The 25,290-nt window shown below is 33.8% G+C and overlaps 1 protein-coding gene across 2 annotated transcripts in view; it reads right to left on the bottom strand.

Annotated features, from left to right (window-relative positions):
- Window positions 1–25,290, bottom strand: part of Invadolysin (leishmanolysin-like peptidase, invadolysin) — a 217,232-nt gene that overhangs the window by 135,150 nt on the left and 56,792 nt on the right. Inside the window, exon 3 of one of the 2 annotated variants that reach the window (XM_069118549.1) lies at window positions 13,768–13,842. The exons of the other annotated variant lie outside the window; for it this stretch is intronic. The gene's annotated coding sequence lies outside the window, so the exon portion shown is untranslated. The remainder of the gene's footprint in view (window positions 1–13,767; window positions 13,843–25,290) is intronic. 2 annotated transcript variants of the gene reach the window in all.

A 25,290-nucleotide genomic window follows, 5' to 3' on the forward strand; every position in this document is an offset into this window, starting at 1 on the left:
AACTGTTTTAGCTAAATCCTAAATCCAAGAGATTTTATAAATTAGAAATAGAAAGGTTGGTTGCTAAGTAGGAACATATTTTGGGTAGATATTTATGCGATAGAAATATCGATATTTTTTAATAAATTTCATATGTGTAGCATATTTCGATATCACAACTAATAAACAAATATTTTCATGTTTCTCGCGTATATCGCAATATACTCTCGATATACTCTCGTGTTCGAGAGTATGGAATCACTTTGTATTCCATAGAATCCACAGAATAAAACAATAAAGTGAACCAGCTTAGAATTCTGATACCTTAGAAAATTTTTCACCGTGAAAGATTCATTATATACTATCTTTTATTTACATCTACCATTGTTGAAACGTGTAATGAGAGTCAAGGTGCAATAATATGGTGCAATATAGTAATATAGATGTCGATATAGTCTCAGACAGATATGATCGATGTTTCAAACGTTTAATGTTACCAGATTTTGTTATAAGCGTATAAAATCCAATTTGGGTGCAATTTGTAAATGGTTCATGAATCGAATTTCATTTAACCATTAGTTTGAAATTGTAGTATTTATATACTCGGAAGTTAGTAGCTCGGTAAGTGGTATGAATAAAATTGACTACATCGAGTATATTCGTAATTATCGTCACGATGTTCGTCTAATTGCTACATCAAAAAAGGAGCTGGTAGGCTACGTTCGGACTAGTATGCCATCGCGTGCGATGCCAACACGCAACTAAACCGTATATACCATACGTCAATAGGAGGTCTATCATGATAAGGAAGCAAGACGCGGAATGCAACTACTCAATGTGGTTTTTCAAGTATTCAAAGTTAACGTTACATAAAGTAAATGCTATTATTTCTTCTGTGTATAAAGCCTTTCAACACGGTAGATGTATATGAGTTTCGAAACATTGTTAACCACGCGGTGTGAACACATTTACGTGCTTACAATGCCTCGCAAAATTATTTGACCATTTACCATATAAGAAACTCTTATATGCTTTAAATTAATTGCGTTTCGTCCGTAGATTCTAGATTATATATTTAAGAAGATATAGAAGATAGTTTCCAAGATTTTTGGTAAGAAACTTTTGCAGGAATAAAAATTTTTAAATGTTTGTTAAATTCTAAATCGCGGAGATTTTATGAATTAGAAATAGAAAAGTTACGGTAGTTTCTAAGCAGAAATACGTGACAGAAAACGAGGCAATATACATCGATTGGCTTAGCTTATAATGTTTTTCTGTAATTTCATATCAAATATTCGGTAAAAAGAAGAAAACGAGAAACACATTATATCATACACGTAATGTTATTGTATTTTCTGATATTACTGCATATGTTATTATATGATATTTAAATATCATAATGATAATAGTATTGCGTTCCAACATAGAATTTATTAATTCTATAAGTCTACGCTTCTAATGCATAAAAAAGAGACGCGAGAAGGTCAATTCCAGAGAACATTTATTCCATTCTAAGCAACAATGTCAATTGCACTGTACATATAAGAGGAAACAGGAGACGTTGATACTTTTTATTGATCGTGTCGATCTACTGAAATAGATGTGATATTTTCTCATCTGGTAAAATTCCAGAGCAGCAGGTCAATCGGTATAACCTTGCAAGAACCAGCGTTATGCTCAGTATGTTGGCATAACGCAAGCACGGCTGTAGGATTCGGGGATAGCAAGGATTCAAGATGGAAAGGAGAGTGGGGAAAGATTTTCGATGCTTCGCTTTGCATACTAAGCTTTGTAATATCCTTTGTATTATGCTCGACTCTCCAAGCTTCCCCTATACTCGGTCACCCTCGTGAACAGCAACAGCAAATCTACATATGGATCCGCGGTGTGTTGCAATCCTGCGTTGGGTTATCGCAATTTGCATCTCACGTGGTAATGAGTTGGTAGGGATTTAACATTATGGAAAGACCTAGGATGGAAAAAGAGTTATGGCGAACCTCTTGCTGTTTCGTGTACACGTCGTCGTCTCATTTTATTTTTAAATTACTTCCCGGCTCTTTATGAAAGGGAGAACTGTATGGTAACGTACCATTACAAGGAACATGATATACATAAAACAATATGATCGGATTTATGTCATTATCTTTTAACATGCTGTAAGAAGAAGATCGTAGTTTTCATAGCATTAAATTGATGCCATGTTTTTATAGGTATCATTCCAATCTTATTAATTATTGGAATTAACTATCAGTGTATTTGATAATTTCCATCAATACGATACGAGAATCTATATTGTGGATTAGAAAAATTTGTGACTTGGTGACATAGATTTTATAATTATAAAAATTATATTTGTAACTAAAATTCAAAATCGTATCGATGATTTGTTGGATAGAAAAGATCTGTCCATTAAACATATTAAAATATAATTTAGGAAGGAAATATGAAAATATATTGTCTCTTAAATAATTTTATCGACCTAACGATTAGAAATTTCAAATTGAATAAATTTCTAACATCTAATGCAACGTCAAAATTCGACGATATAGTTTTCATGTGATAGGTAGAAGACTACGAGAATGCGTTAGAGAAGCAGGAACCAACTTGTCTGCCCTGCTTCATTCTATTCAATGGTCGCGACCGCGCTGGTAACTCTGCCATGAAATTAGACCGGCTGTTTCCAATTTTCACTATTTCGACTAGTTGTAGTAAATAATTGCCCGTCATTTTGCACCATTTGGAGTAAGTGGCTGCCCGTGAAATGGATGTGAAGTGAAATCTGCCAAATCGACCTCTCCTCCACCTCCTCGAGCCTATCTTCCTTTTCGAATGATATTCACCCTCGAGAATTTATCTCTGGCGAATGCACGATAGTAATAGTATCGTTCATCGTATCAATCGTGTCTTCAAGAAGGGTCAAAACTGTTCGTGTGAAAGTACTTCAACATTTTAAATATACAATGAAGACTGTCCTTTTACTCGGCTTTTAAAAATTTTACGAAGCGTCATAAATTTATCATTTATTTCTAAAAGATTTGTATATAAATACCTCTGAGAGTGACAGGTTATTTCCTTTCCTCATTTAAGTATTTTCTATATCTCTTCCTTTTGTATCTGTTTCTTCACTCGCATTAAAGCAATTTCTTTTAGCCGCCAAAGAAAGTCAAAATTAAAAATGTTAACGCTGTCATTTCATAAATTCTAATTAAAGGCTCTTCGTATATAAGCACAATTTACACGTACATATATATATATATATATATATATATATATATATATAATATAAAATATATATATATTTATATATATATATTATATAAAATATAGATATATATAAGATAGCACATATTAGAGAACAGATTACACTTGCTACTCCTGTGCAAAGCATTTAACGAGGTTTACTTCAAGTCCTCACATTTTCTTCGTTCTCCCTTGAGATAAGTTTCTCTCCATCCACTCCATTAATTCCAGCCGGAAAAAGTGAACGAGTAGAGGGCTGCGCGACGTAGGAACATTCCGTATGAAGTAAAACGAGTGTAATTCACTTACGACGCTATGGTACACTTGGATATGGTATTGCATTAACATAAGCTTCAAACTATTTGGCGGAATTAGCTTTAAATTCGAACTAAATAAACGTATTTAATGGTGATAATAATAAAAAATCCTTCTTATTATATTTATTGAATTGCTTTCTGATATAATTCCAATCTACATGTAAATGTAATAACAGCCTATTGATTGAGAAAATATACATTGACTGTGATATGTGTTTGCCGTAGTTAAACATATCTTTTAACGAAAGTTAAGAATTGCAAGAATTATTACAATCTTGTGTGGATCTGAAAATTGGGGAAGATTACGCCTTACAAAATGGTCGTAATTTTTGCGTCAATGAAACAAACGTATAATAGGACCAAAAATAGCAAGTTCAATTATCTACACATTTTCTAAAATTAGTTTTAAAGCTGTTTCTACTTGAATGTCACTTGGGATCCGACGAAAGGATATAATTTATCCCATGCAATACCTTAATTACGTGGCTAGTCCTTGACACTTTACAGACTCTCACTGAAATTAGGTTCGTGCCTGTTCATTGTTTGCTCCTTGGGTCTAGAAAAATTATCACCGCTAATGTTTCTTCTAGATTTATAAAGAGTCTGTGTTTAAAGAAGAAACAATATTCTTTGATAAAATCCCAAGACTACACCATCTGAAGAAGGAAGACCTAAGAACGAAGTTTTTAAAGTTGTCTTCTATACAAGAAAAATCGCTACTGGAGCATGATCTGGCGGTAAAAATTCCCTATACTGTAAAATAATATTTAAAGAAAGGCTAAATTAAAGTAAGTAAATCGTTGAAATGGAAAAAGGACCAATAGTCAAACTTCGATTCATAGATTAATGAATTAAAGTAGCGTTGCATTTAGCATATTTATTGAATAAAAGAAAAAGACGTTCTTATCGACGAAAGTAAATTTATCTGTTCTAAACTGAATTAAGATATGTACGCAGACTACTATATTGATCAGAAGCATACTAAAATATTAATTAATCCAAATGGGTCGGTGTTTGCGCCGGTTTTATTTTTCGTATTGGGAACACGATCGATCGTTCCATTTATTTAAGTATAGTGATAGAATTTAATATGAGGCAAGAAATAACAATCCTTAATGAACATCCTTATAATATCCTGCTTGCGCGGCTGTGGTGTAGATTTGGAAATAGACCATGTAAGATATCTATCACCTCTACTAGGTGCTCTGCATAGTAAATAGAATATATGTATGCTTGAGAGCTGACTGGAGAAGCATAAGCCCAATAGGCCGCCATCTTAATAGAATCAGGATGATGCTCAGACTGTCTAAGCAGCTATGTCTCGCACTCCCTTAGCTGTCGTCATCTTCGAATATTCGGAGAATCCTTCTTACTTTCCGCAATGAATCGTTCCCTCGTTGCACAAAGCATTCTAACTGCGTTTTCGTGATTACATGATCTACATCTCTTTTCGATAATGACCTCGCATTTCTTCCTTTTACTTTTAATATAACGCACTTACAGGAGATTTTTTATCCTGTTTTATTCTCGCCAATTTTTAAGTTAAACGTAAGTTACTGGTTAAGCATTGTTAATTGGTTAATTAATAAACATATAATAATAATAAAAATGGTTAATTAACGTTGAATGTCGCATTGATTAATATAGGTACATTTATAATAATTGAAAATTGTTTTCGAATAACAGCTATTTTTGTAATGTAGTTTATTCAAGAACTGTCTCGCTACGTGATTAAGATGCAACACATCATCGTGAATAAACTAAATGAAATTCATGATTTCGAATGACATATCCTCCGCTGATATTTTTTATATGTTTAACGATAAAATAATTTCAGTGAAATAAATAAAATAAATTTATCATTAGGAGATGCGCCGTCACGTGAAAATTATTTTGATTAAATATTGTGCATATATGTGGTATTGAAAAAAGACCGTATATGTGCGGTCGCAGATTCATTTTATAAAACGTTTTATACGCATCAACGTAACATCCATAAAAAATTGCATGAGTAAAACCATGTCCTCTCGGTTAAAAATATAAAAAACTAGACTTCAGACAAGATTTCGTTTGTGACCGTACAGCGATTAATGTAAAATCCTTATTAGCACAATGAAGCTATTTATAGTTTTATGACTTTTATGAGGTTCTTTACGCGAAATTTATAACTTAATAATAAATCGATCATTTCTTTGCTAGGAAATATATTAGAAAATGATAAATAAATATAATAATTGCTCGGTAGACAAGTTATAGAAAATTAAATATGTAAGGTTATCGTCGATGAAGGTGCTCACAAGAAATACTCTTGATTTTCAACAACAACGTTTATTAAACTTTTAACAATTAACAGCAAATAACGATTAACCATGATTAATGATTAACAACGGTTAACGATTAACAACGATTAATAACAAACAACGATTAACACTGAACTATCAAGAGTCAATAACCCGGTTTCTCTAATTGTGTTTGCTTCACTTAACTTTTCGCACTTCGCAGCTCGGGGCAGAATGAATCTTTTAGTTCGAAATCAAACAGATTCTTTTCTTTGTTGACCCTCGATATCCCCACCATGCGCGCGTTTATTAGAAATCCGCGACGGTGCCGCGTATGCATTCTTCCGAATATTCGGCGAAAGAACTGTAGAGATATCGATGGTACATTAGGCCTGTCGACTTTACGCTTTGAAGGTATAGCGCTTTGTGTCGCGAAGCCGTTGGAAATTTCCGTGGTCGAGTGCCGCCACATATGTTTCTATCTTGTGTAATGAATATGTAAAATTCAACTGGTTTTTACCTGATACCTAAAATATAGACGAATAGAGAAAAGAAACTATGTATTTGTAGCGGCACATGAGTTAGAGGTCAATTCAAATCATGTTGTTTTGCCTCGGAGTATGAAGATCGTTAGAATACACGTAATGTAAGAATAAATAAACTCTGAGCAAAATAATGTCGCCGCTACGTGCAACCGTCGAACAAAGACGAATTTGAATTTTCCGACTCTCCCCCGAGGAGTATAAATAAGCAAAGAGTATAAATATTTAGCAAAACTTTAGGTTAAAATTGTTAATGTCCATGTAAAATCGATTGGAAGAGTATAAAAAATATTTTTTCAATAAGTTGATTAAAATAATCGTATCCAGCAAGCGACTATTGCGTTACCTGGAATATGGATCACATTTTTCTATTATTCAACTTATCGTCCCATTTCCTTTCGTTCTTACATTTTTCATTTCATTCTCTGATTCTTCCGCTGTTTGTACGGAACATAAGCGATCGTCACCGCAGTTCACCCTTTCATTTACCTCTTTTCGATATTTTAATATTCGTGACGAGAGATCAATTCCCACCCACCTAGCCTCACCGTTTCCACAGACCTACCACTTTTGTGAAATATTCATGATGCTTTCGCGCATTTCGCAGAAACTCCAGAAAGAAAACACGTTCGTTCGTATAAATTGGAAAAACTGATAAAGAACGTAGAAACGAGGCGATCAAAAACAGAAAATACTATTAAGTAGTATTTGCTTTGTAGCCTATGAAAATCATGCTTTTGATATGTAATCGCTCTTTTAGAGAGCTGGGAAGCCATCAGCTAACAAGCAACGATTGCACGAAATGTTTCCAATGGAAAAGAACTCTATGGTATTTTGTGAGAAATATAATAATGAGAAATGAATTTGTTAATGAAAAATACCCTTTAGCAAGTGCAGAACGCTGCATCTACTAGAATGCGGTAATTTATAAACCAATTAGTTTTGATACCAGTGTGTATAGTACACTTTGTTCAAGAAATTCGTAGAATGCCATCAGCAAACTGTGAGCCAATGTTAGCAACAAGTTCTCGCATTGATAAATTATTTTTTAACATTAAACTTTCTAAACGACCGATACTAAGCTCTTCGGTGATTATCCGGACAGTGATTCACTGATTTGATAACACAAGTTCATGAACACGTTCAAAACTCTCATTTGCGACGTGAAAGGTCGACCTCCGCGAGTATCATCTTCCACGTTTTCTCTTTCTTCTTCTTACTCGCCATCCATTTGTAAATGGTTGTTGGCTTCACAGCATTCTCTCCATACGCTTCTTTTAGCATATTACTTCAATTTCGTGGTACTTTTTAAAAAGACCAAGAAGTCATTTTCAAGTAGTGAGAGGGCCGGAAAAAACATAGACACGCTAAATACTTAAGGAAGTTGCCATAAACGAACATAAGGCTTACTTGAAAGAACTTTTTGAATAGGGGAGTACATGGAATAAAATATAGCGCAACAAGGAGCGTAATAAACGTCTTATAACGTTATTTCAATTTTTGTCAAATAAACGATTATTGCAGCTTATTGTAATTTCTGTACGTTATTCTGCTGTGATTATGGAACTGCATACGTTTATTACTTTATCAAATATTCTTCTGGACTATTATATCATAATATCAATTTCCTAACTCTCTTTGTAAAATAAGTATTTTCGTCTCCTTGAAGATCTCTTTATATATTTTAGTAAAACTGAGAATCTCCTGCTCCATTGAGAAATGGTTTTAATTTTCTAACTCGAATATACGTATATTATCAAATTTCGATAGAATTTCAAGCTAACTACAACCGATTAATAATACGAACTACCCAATCTTAATTAATCTTGCCAGAAAGAATTTGTTAGAATCAAATCTCTTCGCCAATAATCAAATATCCTGATAAATTCCACAAATTCCATAACATCTCCAATTATATAATAATGTCCACTTACAGAATATCGTAATAATCGAAAGTTATTTTTCGCCGTAGGGAGAATGAGATACGATAATCACCGGAATGCTGGTCGTTAATTAACGAGAAATTAATAGCGCCGGAAGGCAGTAGCTAGAAAAGCGAACTTAACGTCACGCCCCGACGATATATTAATTCAGCAACGGGCAAAGATTCTCTTGAACTACGGTAAGACTGCAGGTACCTACTCTCGAAGCTCTTTCGGATGTTAAACACGCCGGATACCATTCCTCGGTTCTTCCAGGGTCGCCACAGTCCCACCAGCGTTCATAACTCATACTGCACGACCCGGTTAGCCTAAGAGCTAGGAAAGCACATGCATCATATTGTTACATTATAGAAACGGGTCGCGTTTCTACCGCACGTACGATAGAATCTAAATCCAGAACTTAGCACTGTCACACTCCGGCAATTTCATTTTTATAATCGTATCCGCCTTATCGCCGCAACAATGTCCCTCTGGCTTCGGCCACGTTTCCCAAAATTTATGTACACGATAGTAGATTTTGAGATAACCGCGGGCTATAATCAATATCACGGTATCGTTGCTGGGAGTTTATTCGCTTCAACTTTAAACTGTATCAATCCGTGAGGCAAAAGTAAATGAAATATAGAGAGCAAATTACAAGAAGCGAAGAGCAAAGTATAAGATTGAATTTTAAATGATACAACGTGACTAAAATTCATCTTCTTTGCTTATTCATGTAATACAGATCGAACTTGATTGAATTAAATTCATCAGCCTGAGCATTTTGAAATCAGAGATTAGACATTAATAACGACAAATCAATTACGAGTTAATTCTATTCCAACTATGACTCTGTTTTGAATATTTACGATCAGGTTTGTATATAAGTTTCTACTTTCAGAGTAATAGATTGTACTGTTAACGTAACTTCTTATATGTATCGTACATATAAAAACTGACAAAAAAATACGATAAACGTACACGAAGTACGAGCTGATTTTATTCTTTGTATATATTATTCTATATCTATGTCACTTAAATTTGTTATTCATTTTTAACTCGTACGCACTTAATTTACATTAAATATCAATCTACTATTTTTCTTCTAAGATAAATCGATCGTGTATATATATATATATATATATATATATATATATATATATATATATATATATTTCAACAGAAAATTTCAGAGGGTGTTCAGTAGAAGAAATACTATTGGATAATAAGCTAGAGAAACAAGCGAATACATATCTAACTTCAATTGAATTTTTTAAAAATGAATTCTCGTTGGGAAATATGGGAAAGACAATCGCAACGAAGTAGACGGGGAAAATGCGTTTAAACGGAGCGAAATGTCCTCCTCAGCAAATGGTCCATTAAAACGACAAGTGGGGAGGTATATTGGGATTGAGTGATATTAAGAGAACGAAAAGAAGAGTGAGTATGGAATGGAGAGAAAATTTGTATTAGGAGGCAGAGACTGAGACTCTCCCAGGAGAAAGTGGAAAGTAAAGAGAAAAGGGGCAGAGTAGATTTATTATGCTATGGGATAGAGCACCTGTAAGTAAACGGGAATATTATAAAAGAATATTATAATCGAACACGAAAACGTTGAAATAATTTCAACTTCTAATGAAATTTACATAATGTGAAACATTTTCGTCGAACAAAATCGGCGTTCAAGTAATTTCGATTTGTACTGAAATTTATATAATGAAAAATACATAAGATCGAAACCGTAAGTAACCAATTACAAATTAAGAATACAATATTTTAATAGATACCTGTACTAGTAATTTAGTCTATAGTATTCAAAGCTACAGGAAACACGCACGCAATTTACAGCCATTTAGCTACAAAACCCATTCTCAGATAAAAGAAAATACAAATAAAGAAGGGAAAATAAAAAATGAATATTTAAAAATTATCTTCCTATTTTGTGTCACATAAATTAGTAATTTCAATATACTTTATTATTATACGATTGAAGGAAACACATACCAAAGGGTTAATTAAAGTAATAATAATTTTTGTTCTTATACCACGTATAAATCTCTCTAGTAAATATACATTTTTTTATGCCGTGTTGCAAAAAACCGCAAGGTAATTGGTGCGTTTTGAAATCTGGCTATGGGGTGAATGTTACGGTCTATAGCAAAGAAAAACCGATTCATTTGAAATCGCTATTCTGGAGGACATCAAAGGGATTGACAGCGTACGTTGCGTGTAATGTGAACAGAATCGCAGCTAGGCATTTTGAACACTCAGTGTACAAGGGTAAAGGTCTTTCATACAGGGGACAAGTGAAGCGCAAAACTACTTTTTTCATCATCTTTTATCCGCGCTTATGGAGCGGCACGATCATACAATTTATACGATGGTAGGAATTGTGTTATACCCTGTTTCTCAGTTAATAGTTTATTAAACGTTCTTTTTTATTATAAATTTAAGCTTTTACAGGCACACGCACAATCGCTTTTTATCTACATTTAATATACAGCGGCTACCAAAGATATTTATACACCATTGTATTTGTTATATATATACACACTGTATTTTAGTAAATTTTACTAAAGTGAACAAAGAACGAGCATTGGCTTGATTGGTTAAATGCGCCATTACAACACGTAACACTGAATATTGCAAATTACAAGAAATAATATTTAATCAAGGAGCTGGTACAAAAATTATGAAACAGGGGCTTAGCTTTCTAGCAGATTAAAAATTATACCTTGTATTACTTTATATTAAATATTTTCAATCTCCAAAGTGAAACTGCACTTTTACCATAATATCTACATAGACGAAGGTAAATAAGAGTTGAATGATAAAAAAACTATTAGCCCAAGAAATATAATAAAAACATAATTAAAATTTTCACAATTAAGCTTTCCACGTAAATGCGATAAAGCAATTAAACACTGAAAATAAGGATTTAATATTTACTACGTTCCGCAGTGCGACGTTTGAATGAGCATTCGGGAAAAAGATCAAAATTCGCTGGCTACGTTCGCACGTTCGCAGACCAGGTACGTGCGTTCGCAGGCCAGGTGCACAGCCAATGTTCTCACGGTGCAGCATTTAAATGAGAATTTGGGACAAGGATCAAAAAATATATATAATCTGCAGTTTTCCTGAAACCTGATACGTTTGTTTTAATATTTTCCCTACTTCCTAGCTCCGTTTAAATATCATTTTCTTTTTTTGTCTAACCATACACGGTGATGTTTAACCAAATAGTGCCAATGCCGGGAACAATCTCTCCATTTTTTCGTAAATATCATGCAGAAACCATTTATCCTGCCTTCCATTTCGTCAGTTTTTGTGCATTTAGCGATGAACGGAGTTTTTGTGTAACTTTACACATTTTTGTGGAATAAAAGAGAAATTCGCTCTTCAATTGAGTCGTGATTATGACTAGATTTTACTGAAAAAACAAAGAACATCCATTGTAGCAGTTTATAGTAGAAAAAAATTATACAGCAATGTAACACAATACCTTCTTGACATAGAACAATCACAATTACAGGATTATCTTTTTTTAATAACTTTACGTAAATTCTTCTATTAACAAAGATTGAAAAATTGTTTAATCAGATAGTATAAGAATTTACATAAAGTTAGATGAACAAGAGAAATAAAATGAATGTACCATTTTAAATTAAATTATGAAACCGGTCATTTAACCGGATCTGGCAAGCTTATTGTTAAACTGCTCTTTAAAGAAAAAAAGAAATTTTTATATCGTAAATTTAAATTATACATATCTTCGTTCAACTTCTCCATATCTAATTCTCCGTATGTAACAAACACTATTTAACAAGTATTAACAAAGAAGAATATATAATGAACGAGTGTGCTAAGTCTCAAGTGAATCAGATTCCGATGTACAAACTATCTTTACTAATTCTCTTTTGAAGGGAATTATCATTTACATTTATATTACATATTTACAGAGTGATGATTTAATCGAATAATAAAATTGACATCAAACAACAATTATTTCCACCTTCGTCTATCGCATGTCGCGCTGTGATATCGTCGCTGTTAACATTGCGTAGAAAGTTTCCGAATTATAGAAACTCTGGAAAAGAGTTTTCCGAGAAAGAAAGAATGTTACATCAGAAAGTGACGCATGGCAGCTTGACGAGTCTAGCCTTCTGCGACACGAGTTCGCACACCACTTGGTGGATATTGAATTTTGTTAGAGGAGGATTTCTTCCACAAAGCTAACGCAAGGTGAACCGTGAATCGAGTAACAAGCTAGGCGTCACACGGTTACCGCTTTGACGCTACGCAGAAGCTGTGCCAATACACGCGAACCAGCATAAAGGCGCGAACGCAATCAATGTTGCTGTTTCTCCCTTCCTACCCTTCCTGTTATTCGCCAGCGTTGGGTCCCTTACCGCCATTTTCGAAATCAAAAGTTCTCGACATTGCGTTAAAGCCTGCGACCTTTCAATAGAACGTACAATAGAATATTCTCGGGCTTCGTTGTACGCTCGTTGACAACGCTTTTGTGCTTCGACGTATGTATTAGATTAGCGATCTACGTCGTTATACGCAATGGCAATTGAAAGCACCGTTGCAATAAAGAAATAACTCTACTGTGCGGCGATTTGAGTAAAACCAATTAAAACTCAAGCAGCTTTTCAAACGTGCAATAAATTCACGCTTTGTTGCAAACTGTTCGATTTCCGCTTCCTTGTTGCTGCAGACTGTTCAATTTCTCTCGAAAAGGTAGAACAGCGAAATTGTTTACAGCTGTTTATCGCTTGTAACCGAATTTATGAAGATCGGACTACGTCTGGAAATACGTAGCTGAGATTTGGGAATATTTTTTTTCATAAGTAATTACAGAACGAGAAATGTTGAAATGAGAAATAAGGAAAAAGCGTAAATTATCACTGGAAAAATGACAGACAAATACTAGTCGTAAGACGAAACTCCGGTAGGAAAATGCGTCTTCGTGAACGAATCGAAGCGTTGCGTAAACAGGTCAATATCCTCGACGAGATACGAGGCGAATTAGGTCTCATTGAAAACTTCGAACGGAGGAGGAATCGAAGCTATACGTTATCGCCAGAGTTGTAACGTTACTCAAACAATTGCAATAATCTATAAGGCATTCTCTATTAGTAAATGTCAAACGATTCATTCGCAATATCCGCATCATCGTTCAGGTTGCAATATGATTTATTAAAAATCAACCTTTAGAAATTTTATGAATATCTCAAGAAATCAATCTGCGATTGAACAGTTTCCCGATTACGAGCATCATTTATTCTTATTTTGGGCTCAACCATATCCAAAAACTATAGATGCAAACAACCGATTTCTAAGTGAGAGCGGATTTTTATGCTTCTCATTCTTTGTAAAAAATTTGGAAGTGCGAAATTGCACAGAATGTACATAATCCACAATCAATAATTTTATGAAATATTTTATACTACCGTGTTTATACTTATCAAATGGTTATACATACGAGTATGGAACTATTTAACGGGAAAGTCGATTGTGTTCCATCTATGGTGTATACTGCACAAAACGTGTTACATACCTGAAACACATAAATATGTCGATGTTATTAACTAAAAGTAGTATAGTATTAATATAATAATAGTGTAGGAATGTAGTATAGTGTAGTATCGTGGACGGATTGCCTGAGAGATATCGGGTGTGTGCTGTCAACGTTGTCATGGTGTGTTGACAGCGTATTTTTAAAAGTACTGTTGTAACGAAGTTAGTGACGAATAGTGATTGTGTAAACATAGATTGATGGAACATAAAACGATATTGTAACCTACTAGCACTATACCATTTTCCTACAATAGTATCTGATAAAGTGCTTAAAAAATAATTTATTATGTTAACAAATATTAGTAAGATGTATGATACAATATCTTGTATATACAGATGTGTCGGAGTCCATATATTAGTTTTTCTAATAATTGTCTTTTTCTCATGACCATAATTCTTTGTTACCATGCAACAAATTTGCTTTACTGCATACCGAGTTAGGAATGTGAGCGATGCACTAGATTGAGTTATATGTGTGTGTACCTACGGTTGGCCATAACAGAATACCAACAAAGTGCATAAAATTCTGTTAGAGAGAACAAAAACAATTAAAAACTACGTAACATTTTCTTGTGATATATATTGAAAAGTCAGTAATATTTTCCTCGAATAATATCTGGAAGAATAAATAATATTTCACCAGGATAATACGATAATTGGATAATAATTAATATTTCTTTCGGAAGTACTGCGAAACCGTATAAGTGTTAAAGTACTTCAATAAGATAAGTACGCGAGATAAGTAAATCGTATTAACGTTACACAAAATAATACCAGTCGAATAATTACATTCTGAAGACGCACACTATACATATGTAGTTCATAAAAAAAAGAGTTATGATGTTGGAGAAATGAAACACTTTCTCAAAGAGGTCACGGCTTTCGTCTGGAAATTACAACAGTTGCACTCTGCCAGATGATGAAAGCATCAAAATTAATTGAACGAAACTATTAATTGTAGCGATTAAAAGATTATATAAGATTAATCTTCTCAATAAGAGATGTTATCAAATTCGAAGATATTATTTCATTTATTATAGATATATTGTACGTACTTTAGCATCTTCAAACAATCTCATAAATGTACAAAATTCGCGTCTAATTTTATGCATCTAAAAGTAAATTAATTTCAAGAACATGTACACGTCAAAATTCTAAACGTTAGACATCTAACGCGGGATACAAAGAACACTGTTTGAACCGAACCACGTTGCAGAATACGAGAATGTATGCATAGTAACATTTCAGAACAATGCGTACAAATATTTGGAGAAAAATTATAAAATTCGCGAAGTATCGTTTCTCTAGAAGAAAATACAATAATGCCAGTACTTGTGCTTACTTGGAAATTCAGAAAAGATTTCCTCTAAATCTGTTCATACTGTTGAAATTTATTGTTTGTGTAAACGGAGAAAAGTTACACAAAGAGTAGTTTCAGCAGAGAATATCAGTTTTATCGCCTTCGAAATATTTTAGATGACAACAAATTTGCAACTTAGGAAAGTGAACTTTATGTCTATACATTGACGTAAAACCGTGAAGTATCCTACGTTATATGTATTATATAAATAATTAATAGTTTGTCACTGTCTCGATTATCATTGATCTGTTCCACTGAACAGAAATTATGTCAAAACGGAATCGAAATATCCGGCTTAACACAACTGACAATTACATAGAATTATTTATCTCTCCGATCTTCATTCTGTCGAGAACGTTACATTAAATTGCATTAGAAATTAACAAGACAAAATATCAAGCTTAAGTTATTGAGAAGAACAATCTTCAAATTGATTCCATGCTTCCGTTGAAGATAGACAATACTTTAATTAATCAAAGTTAAAGTAGTAGTACTCGTTCCAATGCACATGCTGTAATCGATAACATGTGCATCATCCATCAAGTATGCTGCATTTGTCACAATGTAATGGATGTCCTACTTTATTACCGAGTAATAAATGATTATACATTCAGACCGCAATCATTTTTATAATGCACATCACACGCGTTTTATCATTTGCAAGAGCGTTATTGCATTGATACACTCGTCACATAAAATAAATTTTATTCCTGATTTTCACAATAATAGTATTTTAAAATTCCATTGAATTGCTATTTTAAATAAATTCTGTGCAAGTTACATTTCAAAAGTTGAATATTGAATGTACGTTGAATAACTATACGTAACAAGAAGAATCGGTAAAGTTACATTTAACAGCATTGAAGCAGTCGGTCAGCAAAATATTTTAGCATAGTATGTCACAACGTATAATACCATCTTCCTTTGACTCTGAGAAATTACTTTGAAAGGTCAGAAAAAAGAGCTGCAACACGAGATTATACTCGTCGTAAAGACCGTATAATTTCGATAACGCCGATTAAAAATTGAAATGACCAATGATAAAATTCCGAGAAAATTTGTTCTCCTTGTAAAGAAAAATTCTCTATAATTAAATAACTAAACCAATCCAAATCTATTTCATAATATTATGGTCACCCATAATCAAAACACTTGTAACAATACAATAATATTAACAGATCTCAAACATTAAATGAAGGTACCTTTACTACTCAGAAACCTGTCAAGAATACAAAAACTTTCAAGTCGTATAACAAATTGTGGATTTAATAAAGTTAAAATAGCGCGTAAATTTGCATCATGGTGGACCGCAATGTAGACACATACCATGATGATACGTACCATCGAAGAAACGTCTTCGCGTATCAAGAAAGGCAGCGGATCAAAGAATTTAGAAATAAACAAGTTTATGTACGTAAAATTCAAGGCTATGACTCGGCATCTTCCTTTGCCAAGTTCTACGGAAATAATTTCGATAGAACCTAGAAGATGTCGTCGTCTGAAAGAACATGAGGAAGTATGAGTTTCCAATAGTAAATGTAGAAATGTAATAAAACGGATTCATCGACATATCCAAAAATGAGGTACATCCACTTATTTATGTTCGTGAAGTGTATCATGAAAATGGAACAGTTGATAAAGTAAAGTACAATAAATTCGTAAAATTTCAGGTCAAAATGTATTTGCATTAAAACATCTAACAAAAGACGTAAAATGAAATTACCTTAAATTTAATTTATTAACTTGTCCTAAAGGTAAAACCGGTTCATTTTTTTTCATTTACTTCTTGGTTCGTTATCTTAACCTGTAAACCGGGTCATTTCCTAATCTGGTATTTTTGTAATCATAGAATTAAGAATCAATAAAAGAAAATTAATTTTAAGTTGATTAACCTTAATCCTTGGAAATATGTACATGATATAATCGATTTTTAAAAGAACCTATACGATGAATTAGAAAATAGAAGATCTATAGATGGCTTAATTGCTTTTCTAATTATGTACTAATTAAAATCAAAATTCGAATAATATAATAATCTGTATCAAGCACGATTATTCGAAATGAAAGAAACTGTTCACGATACTTGCGTCATCTGTGGATGTATTTAATTCTCCATTTCGGTATCTTCCTTTGCACAGTTAGTTGTAGAATATCGATGTTTCTGGAAGATCGTGGAATGCACGAAGGTTGGTGCTTCTAAGGAATATTACTCTGGGTCGATCTTTTGACTCGGCTACGTTTTTATCAATCTATTTGTTACGCTGTGTAACCTTTAAACTACAGCCCCGTTAATAATTCGTAATTCACGATATTTTTCCATTCCTCGATTCAACCGGTTTAGAAGAACCGCACTGTAGATCACGATAAGTCGTTCTCACCGGAGTTCAGTATATTCAAAGAACACGCACGCCTTAACCTCGCACGCAATTGTGACATATTTATGTATACAGTTGTATGCACGTGTTTTAACAGTATGACAAGCAGTGACGCTTGACTAGCTCTATGTAACTATTAACTATTAGTTCACAACATACATACAATGTATAGTTGCTCACGGAAGTATTCGAACACTTGTAAAAATCATTTATGGATATATCATGTACGTTGTACGAACAAACAGTTAATTATTCATTATATTGATAAATCTTAATATTCAGTAGAATTCTGAACAATTATTACATGTTTGAAGTGACTATTCATAGTGTGTATTGATTTTTTTACTAAATATATATTCGCAATAGATATCTTTGTAATAATAGTACACAAATGTTAATAAAATATACGAATGAATGAGAAACTACAGGCTAAGAACAATACTCATCATCTTCTTATAAAATTAAGAAATTTTAATTATTACAAGCTGATCGACAATATATTCACCCATTAAAATAGCGAAGTAAATAGCTGAACCATACTTACTAAAATTCTTGATCTGAAAATTACCTTCGTGACTATTCGTTCAATCATCACAGTGTCAATTTCTATGTTCCAAGTATCGAGAGTGATCGAGGAAAAATTGGTTCGTTCGATTTGAGACGTTTTCGTCGCGTCGGCACAAGGACGCGCCCCTCGGGAGTTCCTTTCCCTTCTTGTTATTATGTAAAAAAAAAAGGAGAAGGGGTAGGAAAGGAAAGAGCGGCAAGTACGTAAAACCGATAAATGCAAGTTCAGTTCGGCGAAGTTACCTTCCCTCGAGAGCAGTCTCAAGAGAGTCGCGATTAATTTGAAGAAAGAGCCGAAGACAACGACTCAGCCAAAGGAAGAGAGACGAAGGAATAAGAAAGGAACAGTTTTTAAGCCCAGACTTTCCCTGGATGAAGTCACGGGCGTCGATCCTTTCAAGATATTCTTTTCTTTATTTATCGTGAGGAGGAGAGCGTAACTTAACCAAAGATTTCGAGTCGATCGACGATTGGTCTCGAACAACGAGCACCGACCGAGAAACCACCGAGTTTCAGCGACGAGGATGACGAAAGTGGAACGAGAATCGCTTTGCTGCATCGTGATTCCGATATTACCGTATTATTGCGATTGCGTTACTTTCGTCAATATAACGCTGTTTTCTGTCCGAGACTTTTCGCTGCTAACAAATCAGGTAGACAGTGACATTTGACGAGACACAAAATTTCTAAATTTGAAAAATTGCAGATAAGATAACTCTTCGATGTAATAATTCTGTACATTACATAGCTAAAAACAATTTTAAGGTATCAGAAATAAGGAACAGTTGACGAAATCATACACGAGCATAGCTTCCCTAAGAATTACAAGGATTGAAGTACAACCATGACTTTAATACACGTTGAGAACTCTGGTCTTCTATTTCTTGCAGATTACATCTAGTCTCTTCGTTTTCGTGTTTTCAAATCCGCATTCAAACAACAATCCATTTATCAGAATGACAAATACGCGATGCGCGATATTCGACAGGCGAACGCGGGGAGACAAAACTTCACAATGTCTCGCATTAGCCATTGTTCCCTTACGTGTCCTCCTTTCACGTTTCGAGAATGGTTGGCCAGGTCGTTGAAAAACGAAGGTAACAGAAAAATGACAATCGGTAAATTGTGGTCAAGTGGATTACTTTATCCTTTCAATTGAAAGAAAGTCGCAACGGCGGAACGCTGTCCACACAGCCTCGAGACCGACTAATGGAAACTGGGACCCCTGTTTCGCGGTTAGCTCGAAAGAGAATTTCTGGCTTGTTTTTTCCCCTCCCACCCTTTGCACCCTGAATTTACCTCATCCGAGAGACGTAACGAGCCTGAATCCTTTTTTTGCCAGTCCGTTGGACCCACCAAGGTATACGTGGCGCAACGCTCGGCAGGGCAAATTGCTTTCGGAACGGAAGACTGCCCGAGGCAAAGGGAGCTTTAAGGGAAAATGATTCACGTTGTCGCTCGGCCGTGAACGAAGAATCTTCCCACCCACGCTCTACTCTCTTCCATGCTTCTTCCGTCCTCTGTCTCTGTCAAAATTCATCGTCCTTCCACATCATCTTCTTCGACGAAAGAAACTCGCGAAACTATTCCAACAGTTATAGGAATCTTTTATGAATATGTTACAATTCATAAGGAAGGCTAGGTTATCACGATTATCATCTGTTTCTTAAGAATTCTATACTAACCGTATTACAGTATAGGAGTACGAACGAACGAACGACGTTACAGCAATTACGATTTACGTTTTTCATTAGTGTTACAATTTTTATGGAGGAAATTCGTACATTGATTTAATATGTATACGACACTTAAAAGTGATAATTATATCGGTAAAGTTTGAAAGAAATCTGAAGCACAATTTTCCTAAAGTATCTGCAGGACGTGTATGTTAATAAAGATATAAGAAAGCGAGTGATTTTTAATCATTCTTATTCTGTTCTGTATAATCTTTATGAACACTTTTATTCGCGAGTATTTTTAAATGCAAATGCAGGCAGATTATTTTAGCAACTTTTACATCTCCGCCCTTATCTTCATTTTATTTATATTTAAATCACTTGTGATACGTATTACTGTACACAATCTAGTATATTTTTACTAGGGCAACGTATCTCTGGAATATACGCACGCTTACAATATAAATTTGCAGTGGAGCCCGCGGGAAATTTAATAGTTGGAAAGCTTTCGTAGGAAGCATTTTTTCTTATCTGTAATAACATGGGAACCATTCTGGATATCTCATTTTACATGTTCCGTTCCGAATAATTTCAACGTAATTTTCATTTAATTACAAACGTCAGATACATCTCGCTTGATAAGCCCAATTTACTTATCTCGTGCGCGTAAGATCAGTAAGAAGCAACCAGGTCGCGAATATGATTGAAGTTCTGTTGAAAGGTAGGAGAAAGTCGTGCGACCACGGTGACGTGGATAATTAAACGGATGACTAAACAGACTCGATAATGAAGAAGAAAGACGAAGCCGAGAAAATGACGGAATATGAACAAAGAGCGAGAAAGATGATATTATACAGATAACATAAAAAATATTATACTGTCAAAAACATTTGGACAGTAACAAAATTCAACTGTATGCAGTCGCATTAAGGCTACTGGAAACCATCGACATTTTTCATATTTTTGCTAAACTAAAATTGGGAAGTGTAAGGAGCGTGCAGTCTGATAACAAAATTTATTAATTACCAAGGTGCTGTATAGATACTTGTTGATTATTTGCACTCTTTTGCATTACGCTTTTGTATCTTTTCTAATATGTGCTACATGCGCCATCGTATTATAAATTTGATGTTTTCAAACCGGACAATTCGATGGTCGAAAATGACTACAGAGAGATGTTTCCACTTTGCTTGAAACATTTTTGATCAGATTATGTGACTGCCACATATTATGGTCGTGCCACATATTATATATTTAATAATAATTTGGACAATCTAGAGCAAATTGTCATTTATCTGACATGTAGTAATATTTGTGTACACGAGTACCTATATCGTAATTAGAGAAGTGACATTTTTGCATGACCAGTGATAGTTACATATCTGGGTTAATTATAAAAGAATCGTATCAATTTAAAACATCGTTCTTTTTTTCCAAGCTTCGAGTTATAATTGTACAATTATCTCTAAAAATTAATCTAACTGGTATAGTCTAAGCTTTGAAAAACATCTTGATCACGCAACCGCAATTTAAAAAACTGTGATTGTCCACTTTTGGCGTCTAATTCAGCTGTTAATTTTAATATAGTTTGTCCCGCAATCAAGAGTATCTCAGCATATGTGCATTTACATTCGAGAGCTGTGACTCACGTGTTGTGTAGGCCCATCACCAACGTCGTTCGTTATACGAGCAAGGTTATAACACGGCAGGCGTCGTTCGTTATTGAGCAGGCGACGACGTGACCCTAATTATATGGTTATTAAGTTCGTTCGCCGTTCCTCTGGATTGTAAATCTAACAGTATACTTCTTCTTTGTATGCAGCAGTCTTAAAAATAACAGATTACATGTCTGCGTCATAAACTTTGGTAATTCTGAAAGTGCCCTGAATAATAATTGTAATGTAGAAACGAGGTCTGTTACATAGTGCAAGATTCTTAAACATGATAACATGATTCTCAAAAATTAATTTTCTACCTATGTTTTATTATTCCGAAATTTCGAAATCTGAACAATGATTCGTGCTACGTGTAGAATGAAATTGTCCTGGTTTTAATTCACGTTGGTACATCATTTATAAACACGTTTTATATTTCGCAGAAATCGACAAATCGTTGGAATGTAAGGTAATGAGCGTGAATAATATATTGGATATTGAACAGATTTACTGTGTAAATTCAGGTCATTTATTTTCGACGATAAAACCATCCTAAAAAGAAAGAATCTCGTCCGTTCTACGAATTCACTGCTCTCTGATGCTCACTCAAGTGGCTATGGAGTCTGAAGAGTTGACTCTTAGCCTGTCTGGCTTCTATCGACCTTTTCGACGGTTTTTCATGCACCAGTCGTGTCAAAAATTCTGTTTCAACTCGAAAAATACCCCCAAGCAAAAATATTTCACGTATCTACGCCGACCGTGAAACTCTTGAAACTCTTTTTCATCCTCTCGGGTTTTTCCCCCCTATATATTTTTTGTTCCGCTTGTCTAAAACAAGTTATAATTTTCATCTTGCTCTCTGTGTACACAAAAGACGGAACAGCATGCTCGTCGATCGATTTTCAGCATCGAAGCTGACGCTTAGTGACGGAGGTTCGATCTAATCTTTGATTTGTAACGAAACACGTATAACTAGAAACCAGCAAACTGATGGATCTTCCGCTGCTTTCAAAACGCTACTTCCAGAAACTTCAATCAAGGCTTTGATTTATCACGTGGCATCTATCAATATTGGAGATGACTATCAGTGATTGACTTCGCTTTGAAGTATTTAATGAGTTTAATATTTATATGTAATATTTCAACGTATTTGTTCAATACAATTTTAGAAGTTACATGAAATCCTACTTTTACAGACGTTACAATATAACATCTTAATAGAAGCTAGTATTTCTGTCGTTATATTTGTAAAGCAAATATTTTCTACATACAAATATAACTAAAGCTTTTTATACCATGTATAATATCACTCAGTAAAAGGATACATTAAAAAAAAATACATAAAATGAATATTGATCGCAATTTTCAATTTCATAATTCCAATTCTCATGGAATTAATCTTTCTAGTATAGTTTCAGAGTAACTATATTGACTCAACCATATTACATTTACACTAAGAGAACGGAAACCACCAAATATCCAATTGAATGGCACGCATATAACACAAACAAGTCAACTTAAATACCTAGGACTCCACTTAGGCACATAACTTATATGGAAACAACATACTAAATCAATTATAGACGAAATACGGATAAAAAGAAGACAGATGTACTGCCTAGCTAGTCGAAACTCTAAACTTAGCATAGAAAATAAACTAAAAATTTACGAAACGATAATAAAACCAATTTGGAAGTACGGAATGCCGCTATGGGTATTGCAATGAACCACATAAATAAACTAGAGTCGTTACAATCGAAGATACCGAGAACAATAGTCAATGACCCATGGTATTTCAGAAACGAGGATATACGCAAAGAGTTAAAAATACCAACGGCCAAAAAAGAAATCGGCATGTACGCAGAAAAATACAAGGAAAGAACGGCAACACATCCAAACCAGCTGCTGAAGCGAGCAAAACTCTCCTAGAAAGAAGACTAAAAAGAAAAACACCCCACTGACCTCACTAAAGAAATAAAATAGTCAAACTCGAAGATGGTATCCCGCTGGGGGTAGCCATCCACATGTTATTTAGCAATTAAATTAGAAAAATTTACCAAATGACCAGCTGGATAAATTGTAAAGTACAAATTAAATAATAAAAAAAGATTATTTTGACTCGCGTAAGTAATATGTACATATAAGTGACCACATTGATTAATTCGATATCATTGGATCAACACGAAAGTATGCATGAAAGCACGTCGTAACATAATTTCTTAATTGCAGGAAAATTAATTTCTTAACTTCAGAAACTCTCCATTTGTGGCACATAAACTAAACACGATAGAAGTGTAAAAAAGAAGTTATTATAAGTTAAGATTAACACTTCTCCTTAACGATAAACAAATATGAAATTATAGTTCTTTGCAAATATAAACTAAAAGTCTTATGCAAAAATATACGCAATTCACGTTTGTTGATTTTTTAATTTTTCTGTAACTTGGTGATTAAATAAATCTATTTTATTATAACATAATTGAATCAGGGAACAAACTGTCACAGCTCAGATCCAATGATATAAATCTTTTAATGATAGCTGATAAATCCACTAAGTGAAACATGAATAAGTAAATAATGCGTCATATCTTTATCCATTTATTTAAAACGATTTAAAAACAGAAGCGTCATGAACATAATGGATTTTTGCCATTATAAAAATAACATGCATTTTTCGGATATATGCTGGAGTATTAAATTTATAGTAGCTTTCCAAGAGTGCGGCAATCAATCATACTTTACGTTACCTATACTTCCAAACGAAAGAGATGAAAGAGACGAACAAATTACTTCGGTGCTGTACAAATTTAGATATATGTATTGCCTTCTGCATATTCGTTGAAATGTAAATAGCAATAGCATTTTGTCAGGTAAAATGAACAAACGCTGTTTACGGGAAAATATTATCCGCTTTAAATCTTCTTCGGTTTGAGTTCCAGTAGTATTTTCATGTTTCAGAAACAGTGTGTAAAAAGACTTTGTTTCTTTACAGTCAGCCTCGTTGTTTATACCATGCAAGTACTATCTTCTTGATTTAAATACAAACGAAGTTTTGATTTGTATATTAAATAATATTTAACAAATAATATTTAATATATAATATCAATTTTAACTTCAAAATTCTATATTTCTATCAATAAATTTCAAGGAATATTGATAAGTATCTATAGCACGAATAAATGTAATTTTTCCTCTACTTTGTCGATATTCGGTATCCTTTTCTTCAACTTCTGGCGCGTGTTAAACAAAGATTTTCAGCGATAACACTGAAATACGTTGGAGAACCGACTAAACTTTACGAGTTACCGATGATAAAGCGATCTTGTAAAAGTGCATCCTGAAAACGTTCCTTCAGAGCAAAATGACACTCCGGAGATATCTTTCCCTTGTGTAAAATGGAACGTTAATGTTTTCTCAAATAGATAGAAGCGGAGAAACAAGAAGGAACGAAACGAAGGACGATACAGTTGGAACTTCTATACTGAATAGATCCATTTCTATTTTGAATACGCTTATTACCATATTGAAGCGTTGTTACTTTGCGTGTATTATAAAGATAGAAAATATCTAGTGATAAAAAATACACAAAATTTATATAAATTTTTTTGTAAATTTTTTAAATATCTATAGAAAATTAACATAACATGTTTACAGTTTTGTGGAATATGCATACGTCAAGGAACAAACTTTGTTTCAGAGCATTCCTTCCATAAAGTAGGTCAGGTAAATTGCAGCTTCGATCAAAGATTCTATGATACGACATGCATGTAATATAGTGATTGAAGATACATAGAA

This window comes from Bombus flavifrons, chromosome 8 (genome assembly GCF_040668555.2).
Source record: "Bombus flavifrons isolate JBK064 chromosome 8, iyBomFlav1_principal, whole genome shotgun sequence".
NCBI classification, from domain to species: Eukaryota; Metazoa; Arthropoda; class Insecta; order Hymenoptera; family Apidae; genus Bombus; species Bombus flavifrons.